This window comes from Scyliorhinus canicula, chromosome 18 (assembly GCF_902713615.1).
Source record: "Scyliorhinus canicula chromosome 18, sScyCan1.1, whole genome shotgun sequence".
In the NCBI taxonomy this organism is placed as follows: Eukaryota; Metazoa; Chordata; class Chondrichthyes; order Carcharhiniformes; family Scyliorhinidae; genus Scyliorhinus; species Scyliorhinus canicula.
The window spans coordinates 87,173,048-87,188,599 of NC_052163.1; the positions used below are offsets into that span (position 1 = coordinate 87,173,048).

General features: G+C 52.9%; 1 long non-coding RNA gene across 1 annotated transcript in view; it reads left to right on the forward strand.

The window, feature by feature from the left end:
- LOC119952983 overlaps positions 1-5,725 on the forward strand; it is an 80,724-nt gene extending 74,999 nt beyond the window's left edge. The window contains exon 3 of the long non-coding RNA XR_005457920.1: positions 5,624-5,725. This is a non-coding gene — a long non-coding RNA (uncharacterized LOC119952983). The remainder of the gene's footprint in view (positions 1-5,623) is intronic.
- Positions 5,726-15,552: the final 9,827 nt, after the last annotated feature.

A 15,552-nucleotide genomic window follows, 5' to 3' on the forward strand; every position in this document is an offset into this window, starting at 1 on the left:
TTGCGGCCAGGATCTGCACTCACGGCAGCACTGCCCGGCCCGCAACGCGACCTGCAGCAGCTGCGGGCGAAAAGGACACTATGCCAGAGTGTGTCTGGCGAAGAAAGCCCCAGCCTCTAACCCTCCCACGGCTCAAAGCACTCATTACCTGAATTCACAGACCCGCAGGCCCCGAAATGCTGCAGCCTGTATGCCGACTCTGCCCCCACTCGACATGTGCAACTCATGGGGGCGGCCATCTTGGCAATCCTCCTCCATGCGGCTGGCCATGTGCGACTCATGGGGGCTGCCATCTTGGGATCCATCCCTTTCAAACTCTGAAACTAACCTCGATGACTACGAACTCAGAGGGCAGTCATCACGGGGCCACTCCAGCACAGCTGATCGAGCCGCCGCCGACCCGCAACTCAGCGCACTCACTCTGGACCAATCGCGCCCGAAGCATCTGCGAAACTCGATGGTGACGGTCCAAATTAACGGGTACAGCACGCGTGCCTTTTCGACTCCGGGAGCACAGAGCTTCATACACCCAGATCTGGTAAGACGCTGTTCGCTCCCCATTTTCCCCGTGCGGTAAACTATCTCCCTCGCTTCGGGCTCCCACTCTGTCCAGATCCAAGGGCGCAACGCCACGACGCTCACAATCCAAGGTGCTAGCTATGCCAAATTCCAGCTCTACGCCCTGCCCGAACTCTGCGCCCCACTCTTATTAGGGCTTGATTTCCAGTGTAATCTCAAGAGACTCACCCTCAGTTTCGGCGGACCCCTACCCCCACTCACTATCTGCAGCCTAGCCACGTTGCGAATCTCCCCCCCTCCTCTCTTTGCCAAACTCACCTCGGACTGTAAACCCGTAGCCACTCGCAGCAGGCGGTACAGCCTGCAGGATAGGGTGTTCATCCGATCGGAGGTCCGAAGGCTTCTCAGTGAGGGGATCATAGAGGCCAGCAACAGCCCCTGGAGAGCTCAGGGGAAAGTGGTCGTCAAGACCGGGGAAAAATTCCGTATGGATGTCAACTATAGTCAGACCATAAATAGATTGACGCTCCTTGACGCGTATCCCCTCCCCAGGATTGCAGACATGGTAAACCAGATCGCCCAGTACCGGCTCTTTTCCACGGTGGATCTGAAGTCTGCATACCACCAGCTCCCAATCCGCCCGGAGGACCGCCACTGCACGGCATTCGAGGCCGATGGCTGCCTCTTCCATTTCCTCCGGGTCCCCTTCGGCGTCACTAACGGGGTTTCAGTGTTCCAACGAGCAATGGACCGAATGGTGGACCAGTACGGGCTGCGGGCCACGTTTCCATACTTGGACGATGTCACCATCTGCGGCTATGACCAGCAGGACCACGACGCCAGCCTCTACCGTTTTCCCCAGACGGCTCAGAAATTAAACCTCACTTATAACAAGGAGAAGTGCGTTTTCCGCACAACCAGACTAGCCATCCTCGGCTATGTTGTGGAAAACGGAGTCCTGGGCTCAGACCCGGACCGTATCCCCCTCCCTCATTGACCCAAGGCCCTCAAACGGTGCTTGGGTTTCTTTTCCTACTACACCCAGTGGGTCCCTCAATATGTGGACAAAGCCCGCCCACTCTTTAAGGCCACACTATTTACCCTGTCAGCTGAGGCACGCCAGGCCTTCAACTGCATCAAGGAGGACATCGCCAAGGCGGCCATGCGGGCGGTGGATAAATCCACTCCATTTCAGGTTGAGAGCGACACCTCAGAGGTAGCTCTAGCAGCCACCTTAAATCAGGCAGGAAGGCCAGTTGCATTTTTCTCCCGTACCCTCTCCACTTCGGAACTCCGACACTCGGCAGTCGAAAAAGAAGCACAAGTCATTGTGGAGGCTATTCGTCACTGGAGGCACTACCTCGCAGGTAGGAGGTTCACCCTCATCACCGACCAACAATCGGTTGCCTTTGTGTTTGACAATTCGCAAAGGGGCAAAATTAAAAACGATAAAATCCTGCGGTGGAGGATCGAACTCTCCACCTATAGCTACGATATTAAGTATCGACCGGGGAAGCTCAACAAGCCCCTAGATGCCCTATCCCGCGGGACATGCGCCAGCGCACAGATCGACCGCCTGAAAGTCATCCACAATGACCCCTGCCACCCGGGGGTCACCTGGCTCGCCCACTACATCAAAGCCCGAAATCTGCCTTTCTCCACTGAGGAGGTAAAAGCTGTCACCAGAGACTACCCGATCTGTGCGGAGTGCAAACCGCACTTCTATAGACCAGAAAGGGCCCACCTGGTCAAGGCTTCTAGGCCCTTTGAATGCCTCGCGATCGATTCCAAAGGGCCACTCCCCTCCACTAACAGGAATGTTTACTTCTTAAACGTCATAGATGAGTTCTCTCGCTTCCCATTTGCTATCCCGTGCCCCAATATGATCTCCCACACAGTCATTAGGGCCCTGCATAGTACCTTCACCCTGTTTGGTTTCCCCAGCTACGTGCACAGCGACCGGGGTTCGTCCTTCATGAGCGACGAGCTGCGTCAGTACCTGCTCGACAAGGGCATCGCCTCGAGCAGGACTACCAGCTACAAAGGGCCTCACGGTAGCATGGTGGTTAGCATCAATGCTTCACAGCTCCAGGGTCCCAGGTTCGATTCTCGGCTGGGTCACTGTCTGTGTGGAGTCTGCACGTCCTCCCCGTGTGTGCGTGGGTTTCCTCCGGGTGCTCCGGTTTCCTCCCACAGTCCAAAGATGTGCGGGTCAGGTGGATTGGCCATGCTAAATTGCCCGTAGTGTAAGGTTAATGGGGGATTGTTGGGTTATGGGTATACGGGTTACGTGGGTTTAAGTAGGGTGATCATTGTTCGGCACAACATCGAGGGCCGAAGGGCCTGTTCTGTGCTGTACTGTTCTATGTTCTATGTTTAACCCCAGGGGGAACGGGCAGGTGGAGAGGGAGAATGCGACGGTCTAGAAGACCGTCCTACTGACCCTCTGGTCCAGGAATCTCCAAGTTTCCCTTTGGCAGGAAATCCTCCTAGACGCGCTCCACGCTATCAGGTCCCTCTTATGCACAGCGACCAATCAGACCCCTCACGAGCGGCTCTTTAGTTTTTCCAGGGGCACTACCACGGGGGTCTCACTTCCGGCATGGCTAAAGACACCGGGCCCTGTACTCCTCAGGAAGCACGTCAGGGCGCACAAAACCGACCCCTTTGTAGAGAACGTGCGCCTGCTTCACTCCAACCCCTAGTACGCCTTCGTCGAGTTCCCTGACGGCCATCAGGACACCGTATCCCTCCGGGACCTTGCACCCGCCGGATCCAGCATCCCCTCTATCACTACAGATGCCCCCCTCACCCTACACCCCACCCAGCCGCCCCCTCGGGCTCCCGAGCCCACTAGCTCGCTGCATTGGTACCGCGCAACCCAGCCGCCCCCTCGCGCTCCCGAGCCCACTAGCTCGCTCCACCTGTTCCGCGCGCCTGCACTGGCTAACCCCCAGCACCCCCAGTCGAACCAGACGGGTATGGAGCTCGGTCGAGATCTTCTCTGGAGTCCGCCATCGTACCCCAACCCACAACACCCGTCCAGCCACCGCAAGAGGCTGCAACCCCGGTGCTCCGCAGATCGCAATGGACAGTTCAACCACCGGACAGACTCAATTTATGAACCACCACCCCCGCCGGACTTGATTTTTTTTGTAGGGGGTGAATGTGGTGATTGTAACTCCGCAATTCACACTGTATTGTATATACATGAGACCATGCATTGATAAGCGCAGTTGCGTTGCCCGACCACTAGGGGGGGGTAGCGCTGGGAATGCTTAGGAGTTTGCACAGGGCTCCACCCTTGGCTCCGCCCACGGCTCATCCCCCGGACTGCTGTGTAAATACCAATGCTCAGAGCCAGTCGTTCAGTTCATCGAGAGTTCAACGTGGAACAGGCTGGCTCCGTTGTAAGTAGATTAAAACCACTGTTCATATCTTAAAGCACGTGTCCAATGAATTGATGGTTCCATCACTCACACATCCTCCGCAACGTGTCAGTAACCACTCTGTGACGGCCATCGTCGACTACACCTAGGTCGTCCCCTCTTTCTGCTTCCACTCTACTTTGTTCTCCTGTCGAGATCTCTGTAGCTTTTCAGCTTTGCTCAAATGGCTGAAATACTGATATCTTCCTTTCTGGATGTCACTTTTTTTTAAGAGTTCTTTTTGGTCTTGCTCTTACAAGCACCTCTTTATTAGTCTTATGGTCTGTACATTTCTCAGTCTTTCAGGGTAATTACAAAATACAAGCACATATACACACTCCCCTTGTTTCATTGAATGTTAAGGTTTAATTTGATTTTGAGTATATCACTTAGAGATTTCCCTTTAACAATCAGTAACTGTTTCGACACCCTGGGCCAGTTCGCAGTCAATTCCAGCCCCACAAGATCCAGAGTCGCAATACAGGTGAAATTAGATTTTATTTAAAATACCTGAGGTTGTTGGCTGAGCCCAATAAACTATTGTCACCGGATTTGTCTATTTTAAAACAAAAGTAACTTTTTATTATTTACAGTATTATAATTAAGCAGACATAAAATGTAACTGGCTATCTACTGCCCATTTCCCAACCCCCATCCTAACCAGCCCTACTCTTTACACACACACACAGATAAACAACACAGAGGGGAAATGGTGATGGAAAGGGAAATAAAAAATTAATAAAAATAAAAGGGTAAGGATCTTTGATGTACTAGGATGACTTCCAGTCCATGTCTTTCTGAAGTTTAGGCTTTTGTTTTAGGACTTGTTCCTTCTAGGCTTCAGATGGTTTTCTGTGGTAAGGTTGTCCACCTTCTCTGCCGACCTAGCATCATTTCAGTGTCGCAGCAAAGGATCTGCCAGGCACTCACTGCTATTTGAATAATAAAGCGGTTCTTTCACTTCAGCAAGCAGGAGGGAGAGAGAGTGAACGTTCCTTTTACTTCCGAGGTCTAAACATTTCTGCCAAGTTCTCTCAGAAAGCATCACACAGGAACCAATCACTGACCATTGTCAGTTAGAACACTGCCAATGGTCAACCCACTGGTTGCCAGTTAACCAACAGATCTGACTCTCTCCAAAGCTGGTTCCTAAAATCCACCCAGTGCCGTAGAGTCTGGCTTCTCCTCTCCCAAACACACAGCCTGGAACACAGTGTTCTGGCAAGCAGGCTGACCCAACTTTGCGTCTTCCGCTTAAAGGTACATCTCCATTAATGGTCCAAGGACAAAAACAATAAAGTGAAAGAAATTGGAAGAAAGAAAATAAACAGGAAGGACTCTTACAGTAATACACCTCTTTGCTAATGGGTTGGTTGGTAGCATGTTGCTGCAGCACGACATTGAAGATTGAGTTCTGAGAGTAGAGGCTGAACTACCTGTAACTAAAACATTGCAGGTGTCATAACCCCCAGGAGACCCACGGGGATTACCCGATTAATCTCCCCGGGAACCTCGTGGAGGACGAGCTTCCCTGCTGAGGGGGATAGTTAACTCTGGACTTTGAAAGCTGGCCCAGGTAAGAGCCGAGTTGCAGCGTGCCCTGATTGTGACTGTGACTGTTACATGTAAATACCTTACTTTTGGTAATAAACCATTTATTTGACTCTCCTTTCCAGACTCCTCTGTGACGAATATGTTGGCGATGAGGATAAAGCGGAACTCCAGCCAGCACAGGGAACCATTTGGAGCACAGTCACCTCTCTTCACGAAGGAATAAGGTTTGCACCAGTTTGAAAAAGCTGCTCTTTCGCAGACTCGATGCATTCGATGCGGATGTAGAGAACTCGACTTGGTACGCGGAGCATATGCGCTATTTTTTTTTAGGGCAAATACAATCATTGGGGATGATCACCAGATGGTAATTCTTCTAACTGCCTGTTGGGCCCCTACTTTTTCAGGATCCTAAAGAGTTTGACGGACCCCATGGTCACAGACTCCCCCTGGACCCTTCAACGCTGAGGTCCCGCCGGCTCAGAGGATGTTAGAACGGCACCGGCGGGATTCGGCTTTTTGTTGACGGCCGCTCAGCCCATCCGGGCCAGAGAATCAGCGCGCCAGCCAGTGCCGGCCCAGGCCGGAGAGTCGGCGTATACCTCTCACTCAAAATTGCTCTTTAAACAATAGGTTCAGCAATGTGTATCAGTGATGTGGAGATGCCAGTGTTGGACTGGGATGGGCACAATAAGACGTCTTACAGCACCAGGTTAAAGTCCAACAGGTTTGTTTGGCAGACATTCGAAGAGCTAGTGGCGCTTGTGTCAAATCATTATCACCTGGGCGTAATCGCACTCCGCTGAGGCCAATGTCCTTGAAGCAAATGCGATCTGCCTCTCCCTTCTGTCAGCTGTGCAGTGGGACAATGCAGCTCAGATTCTGTAAAGCGAGGCATCGCGTGTCATCCAAAAAAGACTTGGAGGGGTCGTAATGTGTCAATGATCCGGACGACATTAGCTGCTGCTTCACCCTGGCAACTGCTTCCTCTTGAGATGCTCACCACGCCCATTCTTGGTGCTTCCTCAGCAATGCGTGCAGTTGGGGGGGGGGGGGGGGGGGGGGGTGGGAGATGGTATCCAGAACAGGAATTAATTTCCTGTAATAGTTTAGGAGACATGAGAATGACCATAAACTGTCGCTTTTTCCAGAGTGGGGGCTTGCCTAATCACCCGCAGCTTCTCCTCCACCCAGGTGTAGTCCATTCCGATCCACACGATACCCCAAGTATGAAACTTCCTTGGCGTAAAAAACACACTTTCCTCTCTTCAGGCAGACTCCCATCTCGGAAAACTGGGGGAAGGACTTCCTCCAGATTGCTCAGGTGCTGCCTTTCCGTGGCTCCGGTGACCAGGACGCTGTCCAAGTAGACCGCCACACTCGGTAGTCCTTTCAGGATGTTCTCCATAATGCACTAAAAATTGATGAAGTCGGTGACAGTCCAAGCGGCTGTCCTGTATATTTGTAGAGTCCCCTGTGGGTATTAATAGTTATGTAACACCTGGAATCGGCATCCAGCTCCAACTGGAGATAGGCGTGGCTCATGTCAAGCATTGAAAAGGAATAACCCCCCCCCCCCCGCTAACTTTGTGTATAGGTCTTCTATCCGTGGCATTGTGTAACTGTCCAGACTGGAGGCCTTGTTGATGGTTAACTTACAATCACCGCAGGGCAGCACAGTGGCGCAGTGGTTAGCACTGCTGCTTCATGGCGCCGAGGTCCCAGGTTCAATCCTGGCTCTGGGTCACTGTCCGTGTGGAGTTTGCACATTCTCCCCAAAAGATGTGCAGGCGAGGTGGATTGGCCACGCTAAATTGCCCCTTAATTGGAAAAAATTAATTGGGCACTCTAAATTTATTTGAAAAAACTTACAATCACCGTGCAGGCGTACGGTTTTGTCAGGTTTTAGTACCGAGGTTACCGGCACTGTCCAATCAGCAAACCATACTGGTCAGATGATCCCAAGGCATTCCAGTCAGCTGAGTTCATCCACAGCCAGCAGTACATAGGGGACTGGGCGGGCCCAGAAGTACTTAGGCTGGGCCTCAGGGTCCACATATATATTGTGCACAGCTCCCTTAATTTTGCCCAGGCCTTCCTGGAAGACTTCAGTCTACTTTCCCAAAATTTCGTAAAGTCCTCTGGAGCCCAGCCGGAAGATTTGTTGCCAGTCTAATCGGCTTTGTTGCAGCCAATCCCGGCCCAACGGATTCGGTCTGGGAACCTTCACTATTATCAATGGCAGCTTAATGGGCTGCTGCTTGTATGTTACCGGGGGCATATGGCTAGGGACTCCCCCCTATAGGTTGCTAGCCTTGCCTCGGTGTCCTGCAAACTCAACTGTTGAACTCCAGTTCTGATTCTCATATTCGCGGTGAAGAAATTTCATCAGTATGTGTATGGGCGCCGATTCATCATTGTGACACACCACAAGCCATCGCTTGGACTTTTTAAAGTGGACAAGGTGATCCCGCCAATATCGTCCGACCAGATTCAGCGATGGGCCCTGGTGCTAGCAGCGTATGAGTACACCAGACACACAAATTGCAAACGCGGACGCATTGAGAGGGCTCCACTGCCGGCATGCCATCCCGTCTGCACCGAGAGTTACCAAAGTCTTTTTGACACTTAACTTTGCACACCTTGCTGGTCACAGGCACCCAGATATTCAACTGGATGTAAAAAGACTCCGAATTAGCGAAAATAAGCTGCATCGCGTTGCACGGGGGCCAACAAGGGAAGCTGTCTGAAGAAGGCCTTTGAAGCCAAAATGCAGGAGTTTGGAGTGGAAGACAGCATCTTTCTGTGGGGGCTCATGCCTTTGGTCCCACGCTAGGGCAGAGACACCATCCTTCAAGATCTGCACAACGGATACCCTCTGGTTTTGAAAATGAAGGTGCTAGCCCGCAGCTATATGTGGTGACCAGGCCTGGATGACATAATCGAACAGCTGGCTCAACAATACACCGCATGCCAGGAGCAGCAGAAGCTCCCACCAGCCGCTCCATGGCATACATGGGAATGGCCAGACTGGCCTTGGATGCGCCCACATGCCGATTTCGCCGGGCTTTTCCAAGGGCCAATGTTTCTACTCATGTTTGAGTCCCATTCCAAGTGGCTGGACATCCACCAGATGCCATCCACCACATTTAAGGTTACGGCTGAGAAGCTACGGCTCTCCTTTAGCACCCATGGCATGATGGAGGTGCAGGTCATGGACAATGGAAGCCCTTCACCATCAAAGAATTTGAGTGGTTTATGAAGACAGACAGTGTGTGGCACATCCACACAGCCACCTATCACCCTTCCTCGAACGGGTTGGCCGAGTGAGCGGTGCAGACTTTCAAGAGAGGAATGAAGGAACAGGCCACGGAGTCCATGGAGTCGGTAGACTCCGACTTGGAAATGGAGACCCAAACTTCCTACAGTGACCTGGCCAATCGTGGTATCCCGCCCCCCACCCAGACGATCATCGAGGAAAGGACATCACCTGACACCTCATACGATCACCCCCACCCAACCACACAACCACTGGAAGTGCAGCCACAGACGAAGGGGAGCAGGCGTCCTCCTGCTCTACCTTCGTCGGAGGGTCTTACGGACTTCGGGGACGGGACTGGAGATGTTATAACACCCACAAGACCCATTTGGACGACCCAATAAATCTCCTCATGAGCCTCATGGAGTGCAGGCCCATCAGCTGGATAGATAATTTGGAACCTTAAAAACTGGCCCAGGTAGGAGCTGGGCTGCAGATTAGTCCCGACTAGGACTAGGACTGTTCCTTGTAAATGAAATGAATGAAATGAAAATTGCTTATAGTCACAAGTAGGCGTCAAATGAAGTTACTGTGAAAAGCCCTTGGTCGCCACATTCCGGCGCCTGTTCAGGGAGGCTGGTACAGGAATTGAACCTGCGCTGCTGGCCTGCCTTGGTCTGCTTTAAAAGCCAACTATTTAGCTCAACCAGCAAATACTTTACTTTTGGTAATAAACAATTTGTTTGACTCTTCCTTTCCTGACTTCTCCGTGACTACTAAAGCAGATGCGAGGTTGAGCACTGTAGCACTGCTTATGGTGGCGCTATGGAGGTCCTGAGGCCAAAACAATGGCGCTGACCAAACTTCTGATCACTACCACGCAGCCCGTGCAGAGTCCTGTGCCGAGAAGATCTCCAGCATGGATGCACCGTGCATGTGACAGAAGGGTCAGGGTTGATGTTATCATTGTGAAACAGCCTTTCAGGCTGATTTGACATCGATCAAACGTGTTCAAACGAAGCTTATGCTGACCACTCCCAGCTCAACTTCTGTGCACCAGGATCTTTCCAGGCGGTTTTTCCAATATCTCCCGGTACACCTCCCATCGGATCATCCAGGAGGCCAGGTGGGCCTTCTATTCCAGAAGACAGGATTACATTGTCTTTTCCTTCAGCAGGAACAGACAGGATGTAAGGGCATGTGGTTTCACCAGGGGAATGGAATTCCTGCTGCTACTTGTCATAACCAGCATGGGACTTATGAGGTGGCAACAATTAGAATCCCCATTAACCTCGCCGAATACAAGCTCCCCCATGAAGGGGGTGGGACTCTCAACCATGTGTAATTATCTCTGGTATAGAATCGGCCGGTTTTGGTTCCGACGTGAGGCGACCCATCTGGGAACTTCTGTGTTGTGTGAATAGTAGTTTATCCAGCTACATGGTGTGGATTCCTTTGTGGTCTACCAAAGTGCTACCACCCATCAATGTGCAGTTAATGTGGAACCAGACCAGCGCCATCACGTGAATGCCCGCTATCCCGGCAGCAGCCGCCATTGATTTTGTTCTGTGCAGTCAGCCATACCCAGAATCTTAGGGCCTCAACAGAGAACCAAAGGGTGGCTGCCGGAGACAAAGGCCACCCCATAGATATGTGGTTGGTGACCACCATCCCTACCCCACCCTCCGTCCACCACTCAACCACATGAGGACAGGAGACTTATAATGCAAGTCACAGAGTCGCACACAACATTGTCAAGCCGAATACTGTATTAGTCTGCTCATGCGATGGCTCCACTGTCTTGACTGCTTAAGGGGGGAGCCTGCAGTATACGCCACATCGGGTCTCTGAGGTTGGTGATGGTCTGCTGCGACCTGCATAACATTGCCAGCAGTCACAACAACAATAGCAATCTGGAGATCATGTCAGGAAGGCACCTGACCCCTGTGCTCTGTCCGGCCTGTCAGAGAGCACAACTATCAGAGCCAGTAAAACTACATCCCTTCATAACCATTGATCCACATTTCCCCACCATCACATCCAACCAGCCACCCCATCATAGCATCCTCCTGGTCACCGTTTAACAATAACAACCACCAGAAAAATCCTTCTCAATAACATCTATCTCCATCAGCGCATCCAGACATACAATGAAATGAACGATCCACATTTTGACTCCCCTTAGAAGCCATCTTGCGGTGACCTTGCCAGGCCTGGTGCTCCTCACAGTGTAACTTCAGCGCCCACAGCGTGGCTGGTGGAGGCTCACAGTGCGAAACTGTCGATGCCCTGACAGGGCAGCTTTGAGCAGCTGTGGGTCTTGAGAACTGGTTTGGTGACAGCACCATCTCATCATGGGTGGCAACAGTCTGGGCTGGCCGCCTGACATGCAACAGCAATGGAACTATTGGAGTGACAGGGGTGGTGGCAGGTCAAATGTCATCCTGAGAGAAGGCTGCAGGCCTGTGCTTCATGGAGCAACTTCCACTCCCGTGCAGCAGCAACTCACAAATCCGAGTTATCTGCTGGGAGGGGCAGATCGTTGGACAGCCGCAAGAGGCTGCATGCCCCGTTGGGCACTGGGATCTACACCTGTAAGTTTTAAAGTTCTGGAGGACAAAGATAAGAGTGGTCCTCGGGTGAATGTGCTAAATTGGGGGAAGGCTAATTATAACAATATCAGGCGGGAACTGAAGAACATAGATTGTGGGCGGACGTTTGAGGGTAAATCAACATCTGACATGTGGGAGACTTTCAAATGTCAGTTGAAAGGAATTCAGCACCGGCATGTTCCTGTGCAGAAGAAGGATAAACATGGTGAATTTTGCGATCCTTGGATAACGAGGGATATTGTAGGCCTTGTCAAAAATAAAAAGGAGGCATTTGTCAGCGCTAGAAGGCTGGGAACAGACGAAGCCTGTGTGGAATATAAGGAAAGTAGGAAGGAACTTAACCAAAGAGTCAGGAGGGCTAAAAGGGTTCAGAAAAAGTCATTGGCAAATAGGGTTGTGATGATCGGTATTTACCTTTAATACCTTGCCCCTTTAAGAGGCTTGGAACCCTGGGGGACTCCGCCTCTGGCTACGCCCCCGGAAAGAGTATTTAAGATGAGACTCCATTTTGCGAGCACACTTCTCTTGGATGCTGAAAATGAAAATGAAATGAAAATCGCTTATTGTCACGAGTAGGCTTCAATGAAGTTACTGTGAAAAGCCCCTAGTCGCCACATTCCGGCGCCTGTCCGGGGAGGCTGGTACGGGAATCGAACCGTGCTGCTGGCCTGCTTGGTCTGCTTTAAAAGCCAGCGATTTAGCCAAGTGAGCTAAACCAGCCCCTGTTGCCCTGTTCTCTGTTTATTAAAGCCTTTGATTACTGACCTCGCTTTCGCGTCGTAATTGAGAGTGCCTCAATTTAATAAACAGAACACATCAAGATGGACAGCGATCTGAAACCAGAGAAACTCAACCTGGACGGCAGGTCGCCGGAAGCCTCGGAAATGTTGAAACATTGGCTCCGGTGCTTCGAGGACTATCTGGACTCCTCACCGTCTGACTTCGTCAGCGCTTACGACATGGCCGGGTGAGCCACCGACTCTCCGCCATGATCGAAACCACTACGACCTATGAGGCGGCGATCGAAATATTGAAGAAACGTTTCATAAAATCTACTAACGAGGTACACGCCAGACATTTGCTCTCAACCTGCAGCCAGCGTTCCGGGGAAACACTGGACGAGTTCGTGGAAAGACTTACCGCGCTCGCGAGGAACTGCGACCACAAAGCAGTGACGGCTGAAGAATGCAGGAACTTACATATCCGCGACGCCCTTGTGTCTGGCATCAGGTCATCGTACATCCGGCAGCGGCTCCTAGAAGACGGGGCGAAGGATCTCCAAGGCACGGTAACGCTCGCCTCTTCTCTCGAAACGGCCCACCGCAACCACCGTACGTACTCCGCGGACCTTACGAACCCCTCTCGATCCCCTCCAGACTCGGCCACGCTACAGGCCTGTGCCACGCGACGATCCACTCACTCCGGGGTCTCCCCATGCTATTTCTGTGGGCAAGGCCAGAACCCACGCCAGCATTGTCCGGCCCGATCCGCGATCTGCAACGACTGCGGGAAGAAAGGGCACTTCGCGAAAGTCTGCCTGGCTGGGCCAAAAGGCCACAAACGAAACCCTCATCAGGCCCAGAAATCAAACTCCCGGCCTCACAGACCCCGCAACGCGGCCGCGCTGCGGCCGGACACGCCCACTTCTGACGCGTCATCGACCTCGTGCGAGTCATGGGAGCGGCCATCTCGGCGGCGGCCATCTTCGAAACCCGACACGTGCGACTGGCGGCGGCCATCTTGTGACTCCGGGCGGCCATTTTGTGAGTTCGACTCTGACGGCCCGCATCTAGGAGCGATCACACTTGATCAATCACGGCCGAAACACCTGCGAAACTCGATGATGCGGGTGCGAATCAACGGTCACGACACTCCCTGCCTATTCGACTCCGGGAGCACGGAGAGCTTTATCCACCCAGACACGGTAAGGCGCTGCTCCCTGCGCACCCATCCCGCCTCCCAAACTATCGCCCTCGCCTCAGGGTCCCATTTGGTTCAAATCACGGGGTATTGTGTCGCGGACCTCGCAATTCAAGGCGCGAAATACTCCCGTTTTAAACTTTACATCTTTCCTCAACTCTGCGCCCCCCTGCTGCTCGGCCTCGACTTTCAGTGCAGCCACCAGAGCCTGACACTGCAGTTCGGCGGACCCCTGCCCCCACTCACGGTATGCAGCCTGGCGACACTCAAAGTTGCGCCACCCCGTCTCTTCGCGAACCTCACTCCCGACTATAAGCCCATCGCCACCAAGAGTCGCCGGTACAGTACCCAAGGCTTGACTTTTATCAAGTCAGAGGTTCAGCGGCTACTAAAAGAGGGGGTCATATAGACCAACAACAGCCCTTGGAGGGCCCAAATATTGGTAGTCCGCTCCGGGGAAAAGCAATGCATGGTAGTGGATTATAGCCAGACAATAAACCGCTTCACACAACTCGATGCTTACCCACTTCCCCGCATAGCTGAAATGGTGACTCAAATCGCCCAGTATCGGGTATTCTCCACGGTTGACCTCATATCGGCCTACCGTCAACTCCCTATTCGCTCAGAGGACCGCCCCTACACGGCTTTTGAAGCAGCCGGTCGGCTGTTTCACTTCCTCAGGGTGCCCTTTGGTGTTACAAACGGAGTCTCCGTTTTCCAGAGGGCGATAGATCAAATGGTGGACCAGTACGGCTTACGGGCTACCTTCCCGTACTTGGACAACGTCACCATCTGCGGCCATGACCAGCAGGACCACGACGCAAACCTGAGGAAGTTCCTCCAGACTGCCCGGGCCCTCAACCTCACGTACAACAAAGAGAAATGCGTGTTCCACACAACCCGGCTCGCCATCCTCGGCTATGTCGTGTAGAACGGGGTCCTAGACCCGGACCCCGACCGCATGCATCCCCTTAAGGAACTCCCCCTCCCCCGTAGCCTCAAGGCACTCAAACGGTGCTTGGGGCTTTTCTCCTATTACGCCCAGTGAGTCCCCAGATATGCAGACAAAGCCCGGCCACTCATTAAGACCACGGTTTTTCCCCTGACGGATGAGGCCCAGTCGGCTTTCAACCGTATCAAGGCCGGCATCATCAAGGCCGCCATGCACGCGGTGGACGAAGCCATTCCCTTCCAAATAGAAAGCGATGCATCAGACGTCGCCCTGGCTGCTACCCTCAACCAAGCGGGCAGACCGGCCGCGTTCTTCTCCCGAACCCCAACGCCTCGGAAATTCGGCACTCTGCAGTCGAGAAGGAGGCACAAGCCATAGTGGAGGCCGTGCGACACTGGAGGCACTACCTAGCCGGTAGGAGGTTCACCCTCATCACCGACCAACGGTCGGTCGCCTTTATGTTCGATAACGCACAACGGGGCAAAATAAAGAACGACAAGATTCTGAGGTGGAGAATAGAGGTCTCCACCTACACGTACGATATTAAATATCGCCTGGGGAAGCTCAACGAGTCCCCAGATGCCCTGTCTCGCGGCACGTGTGCCAATGTGCAATTGGACCGCCTGAGAGCCATCCACGATGACCTCTGCCACCCGGGGGTCACCCGGCTTGCCCACTGCATCAAGTCCCGCAACCTGCCCTACTCCACAGGAGAGGTCAAGGCCATGACCAAGGCATGCCAGATCTGTGCGGAATGCAAACCGCAGTTCTATCGACCAGACAAGGCCTGCCTGATAAAGGCCTCTGGGCCCTTTGAGCGACTAAGCGTGGACTTCAAAGGGCCTCTCCCGTCCAACAAGCGCAACATCTATTTCCTCACCGTGATCGACGAATTCTCCCACTTCCCTTTTGCTGTCCCCTGCCCCGATACTACCTCGGCCTCTGTGATCAAGGCACTGCGCAGCATCTTCGCTCTGTTTGGTTTCCCCGCTTATATTTACAGCGACCGGGGTAAATCGTTCATGAGTGATGAGCTGCGTCGATACCTGCTCAGCAAGGGCATTGCCTCGAGCAGAACGACGAGCTATAACCCGCGGGGAAACGGGCAAGTGGAAAGGGAGAACGCGACAGTTTGGAAGGCTGTCCTCCTAGCCCTATGGTCAAGGAGTCTCCCTATCGCCCGCTGGCAGGAGGTCCTACCCGATGCCCTGCACTCCATTAGGTCGCTCCTCTGTACAGCCACGAACGAGACCCCTCATAATCGTTTGTTTATCTTCCCCAGGAAGTCCACCTCTGGGGTCTCGCTTCCAC